This window comes from Triticum aestivum, chromosome 6D (genome assembly GCF_018294505.1).
Source record: "Triticum aestivum cultivar Chinese Spring chromosome 6D, IWGSC CS RefSeq v2.1, whole genome shotgun sequence".
Taxonomy (NCBI): Eukaryota; Viridiplantae; Streptophyta; class Magnoliopsida; order Poales; family Poaceae; genus Triticum; species Triticum aestivum.
Genome location: NC_057811.1, coordinates 50,897,907 through 50,903,169, shown reverse-complemented (window position 1 = coordinate 50,903,169; position 5,263 = coordinate 50,897,907).

Sequence of the window (5,263 nt, the reverse complement as noted above, 5' to 3'; positions counted from 1 at the left end):
CGGCGGCCTCTCTCGCCTCCACGGCCGCCGCTGCGGCCGCCGCTTCTGCCTGCGACGCCCGCAGTGCGATGAGGTAGCCGGGGCAGTCATCGGGGTCGCCGTCCTCGCGCAGCGCGAACTGCTCCGGCTGGAGGGGAGGCGTGCCCGGCGAGGTTGGGCACCGGACGGCGGGACGAGCTTGGAGACGGCGTGGCCGCCGGACGGGGCCGGCGGGGCCGGCGCGGGGCAAACGACGAGCCGCCCGGGGCAGACGACGAGCCGCCCGTCCGCGACTCCCGACGAGCCTGGGCGACGGCTCTCCAGTAGTCCTTCCCCTTCCAGAACTTACCGCGACCGGCGATGTTCCAGCGGCCACCCTCGTGCCGGCAGAGCTCATCCCACGACGAGCCGGGCCCCCTCGTCGGGTACCCGTCGGCGGTCATGCGGAAGGCGTGCGGCAGATGGCAGCCCGGCGAACCATCATCCCGAGCCGGATGAGCTCGTCGGTCTCCGGCGTGCTCAGGCTAGTCAGCCACGAGCCGCCACTGCCGTCGCTGCCGTAGGACGCCATGGAGGCCGCCGGGAAGGGATCGCGTCGTCAGAGGGCGCATCGTCGGTGGAGTGCGTCGGTGGGTGAGGTGAGTGGGGTGAGACGCGCCGACTGGGATGGGGGAGGCAGACGGGAGGGGAGCGGAGTGTTTATGAACGGGCATCGGTGGGTGGGGGAGGCAGACGGGTAGGTGACCGACGCCCCGGCTTAACGCCGGCATTAATGGCGTCTCGGGGGCGGCGGCCGCCTCGGGAACCGCCCTTGTCCGACGCCACGATGGCACGCAACCGTCCGTCCACACGTTGCGTCGTATTTTTTTTCGTTTTTATTTTTTTCTGGCCGACACCACGTCGCCACACAAGCGCCGCTCGACAGGTCGCGTCGTCTTTTTTTTCTTTGACCCTGACTGGTCCTCGTCGTACGTACACGGACGGCCGCGTGTACGGGCAGTCGACGTACGGCCCCATCACGCTGCACTGGTAGAAAATGGGCCTTTAGTCCCGGTTCGCAAAGGCCATTAATCCCGGCTGTGCAACCGGGACTAAATATGCGCGACTAAAGCCCCCCCCTTTAGTCGCGCCTCTTACGAACCGCGACTAAAGGCCCGTCCACGTGGGCGCCAGGAGTCCGTCGGGGTGGAGGACCTTTAGTCCCGGTTCTCGTGGCTAACCGGGACTAAAGGCCTCCTCCGCAGGTTTAGGGTTTTAGCCCCCCTAAACCTGGTTTCTTTTTAATTTGTAGTGTTTTATTTCTTTTATATTTTATTTTGTGTTTTATTTTAATTTTGATGAAGTTTCAGTACACATATTCTACGCTACTATATACATGCAGATGAAATTTCAAACAAGAAGAATTCAAGAGGAATATATAATATATATTCAATCTCGGGTGACCATATACAACTTCGAACAAGTTTCCATACACAATTAGGATGGATGACCATATACAACTTCGAACAAGTTTCAATCTCGGGTATGCATATAAATTTCTTCGTCCTCGGTATAGTGTTCTCCTTTAGGATTGATGACTTCCCTCATGAAAAATCCTGCTAATTCATCTTGAATTGGTTGGAAGCGAGCTTCTGGACTAAGCCTCCTCCACAAGTTATCCGTCGCCTTCCGCACGCTATCCGATGCCTTCCGCTCAGAGGTGTGTCTCCGGATGTTCTCACAAACATAGTATCCACATAGATTGGTCCCCGGTGGCTGCTTATCCACATTAACTAACCTTCTAAAATCTAGCTCATGTTTGAATTCACCGACAATTTCTTCTGAGAACTGCCTCCAAACCCTACAGGGCAAAGAAAATTAAATGAACAAGGGAGTTATTAGTTACTTGATATTAGGAAATTAACGAAAGAGACCGATCGATATAGAGCTCAAATGATTGAAAATAATTACTTTTGCAGCATTTTTCTCATGTCGGCCCAACGCTTTGGATCCGAATCCATAGAGTCCATGATTAGAACTCTGGAGGTGTGAAGTTCAATATTTAGCAGAATCCAGTGGAACCTGCGGACACGTTACATGCACAGTCATGCATAACTCATCGATTAGACATACCATGCATGGAGTAAACAAAAGAGAATGGGCACAAGAGAGAAACACTCACCCAAAATGGTAAGGAAATAGAATATGACTTTTGAGTTGATGCTTTCTAAGAAACTTGTACAAGTCTCTCTCCATGTCTTCGGGGTGATTTTGTAACACATGTCCATTAACGATATGTGGGTCAATGAACCCAACATCATGGATGTTTCTTATTTTGCATTCCCAAATCTTCAATCTGCATAATAGCGTACGCAACAATATAGTTAGGGCAATATATATATATATATATATATATATATATATATATATATATATATATATATAGTGCAGGCAATGAAGAACGAGATGAGGTAGAAATAAATCACTTACAGAACGTAGCAACTCAGGATAGATTTGTCGAGCTCGCGCAGATTGAACAGCTGGAACAATTCACTCATATGAACTTGTACAGAGTACCGTTTGGTGTGATGCTCCTCTGTAACATCCGCATAAATATATTCTTTGTCGGCCCATGTTATGAATTGCTTGTACCAACGTAGCAGATTTCGCATTTGTGGTGGTAGACTCTTTTCCCGCGCAGGCTCGACGAGAGGCCCATTCCGCACATATTGTAATGCTATCTCACATACTGGCGCATCCTCAAGGCCTAAGAAGGCACGAAGAGTCAAACCCATCTCGGACGCTTGTTTCATGGCACTCGCTACAGTCAATCCAAGTGCTGCCGCAGCTGCTATGATCTCGGGGTCCTCTTCCGGACCGGCTTTCACTATGAGCGGGGGGATCGATTGTTTATTCTGCATCCCGAGCTGGTCAACTTGTTTCCCGCTTTTTTTACTTTCTTCTTTCTCCCCCTTCAATATTTTTGCTTGCCTACGAAGTTCATGTCCATAGTCGTCAGGCATATTCAGCTCGGCTTGGGACGGTGTCGTCAAAAAATCCTTAGCCCACTTCTTTTGCTTCTCAGTGAATACTTGCTTGGGCTCAGGCTCTTTTTTCGCCTTCGTATCCGCCTTCCATTTCTCATAATGAGCAGACGCGGCCAATTTGGTTTCAGCTTCACTAAGTTCCCAAGGCCTTGGGAGGAGAGGCTTCAGTGATGGCTCCGGTACCCTTGTGGTCTTAGGTACATAAGGGTCCGGGTTAATAGTCCAGGAGCGGGTTTCCTTGCTGTTCGCCTGCTTCCGCTTCTTCGTCGGAGGTGGATTGGGGGGCGTCGTACCCGCCGGAGGAGGATTGGGGGGCGTCGTACCCACCGAAGGTTGTGGATCGGGGGACGGCGTCGAATGGCGTGAAGGAGGTGTAGGTGAACCACCACGACCACCACCACCGCCACCACCACCACCACCACCATCGGAGGGGGGTGGACTTGTTAGCCTTGGCGCCTCGCCTGGAAACACTATGTACTTCTTTTTCGATAGAATGATCTGGCGCTTGACATCTCCAAGTCTTCTCTCCCCTTCGGGTGTAGCTTTGTCAATCTCCAGGTCCTCAAACTCTTGGACTATGTCTTCCACCGTGACACGAGCATAGCCATATGCAATGGGGTTGTTGTGGTGGAGTGCTCCAGGTGTACAGGGTAAAGCACTGCCGGTAGCTACCTTCGTGGAAACGTTCCCCACGGGATAATGCAGATCACATTCTTTCATCTCCTTTACATCATCCACGGGGTAGTGAGGCTCCGGTGCACGAATCTCGATCATCGGTGCATTAGCACCAGGCGGGGCATCCGTGGAAGCCACGCTGCTTCTCCGCTGCTGGCTTCCGCGATCCGCTTCATGATCTTCATGCGGCCCTGCAGCCGATTTTTCTTTTACTAGTTCATGCACGGTCTGCTTCAACTCATGGAGTTCCGATGCAAACTTCGCCAAAAGATCTGCATCCCGGTCCGTCTTTCTCCTACGGCTTCTGTAACAGTACGGGTCATTGTCCTGGGAAAACCCTACTTTCCACGGAATTCTGCCTTTGCCTCGTACACGTCCTCCGTGTTCATCATTCCCGAGGGCTGTTGTCAGTGCGTCTTTCTCTCTGTTGAACTTGATCAAGCCCTCTTGAGCTTGGGTCATTGCGTCAATAAGGGCTTGGGTGGGAGCAAACTTTTTCTTCCGGTGAACACACACCCCTGTCTCCGGGTCTAGCGATCCCCCATGCCCGTACCACCAGCTTTTGGCCCTTGGGTCCCATCCCTCTGTACCTAGAGGGATTCCTCGCACCCTCAGGTCCTCCTCCATCTTCTGCCACTTAGGCTCCGAAAGGCGGTATCCTCCTGGCCCCATAATATGATGGAACTTTTTCTTACTCGCATTATCCTTATTTTTTTTGATATTTCCTTGAAATGCTCCGATTTCTTTTGCCTCACAAATTCTGGCCAATCATCTTTCAGTTTCTCATGTTGTCCATTGAAATCCGGAGTCTTGCCCTTGTTGACATAGTCACGGGTTAAATTTTTCTTGAAGTTCCGGAATGCTTCGCCCATCTTCTGAAGAGCGAACTCTTTAACTAGCGTCCTCCTCTCACGTCCACCCGGAATCTCGTTACCGAATTCATCGACTTTGTTGTATTCCGGAGGTAGAATGAAATGTTCCATAAGCTTTCTCCAGCAATCCTTTTTCGTTCTCTTGTCGACAAAACTGAAACCAAGACGTGCCTTCTTTGGCTCCTTCCATTCCTGGACGGTGATCGGGACGTTGTCTCTAACAACGACTCCACATTGGTTGATAAACTTTGAGGTGTGCTGTAGGGGCTTGCTGGTTTCACTGACAAAATCAATGGCATATGTTTCTCCTGTTTTCATCGCCTTGGATTTGCCACGCTTTGTCGTACTCGATCCGGCCGAGGGCTAAAAAAAGAAAGAGAGTCGCGCGCGTTAATACATATGTATTCACATTTCAGTAAGTTTGTATCACGAGAGGCTCAATGTATATATATACCTCGCCGGAGGTGGTTGCTACTTGCAATTCGAGATCGTCGTTTGTTGACGGTTGACCTCCGTCGACAATGTCCGTTCCTTCACCTTCTTGATCATCGACAATGTCTGTTCCACCGTCAAGGTTCAGAAAAGAAGAGACTACATCCTCTTCTTGCTCATATTCTGAGCCCGGCACATAAGGAATCTCGTTGTTTATGATGCCCATTAAATAACGTTCAGCCTCCGGATCCCTAAGCGGCTCGGCTCTATCGTCCGCCA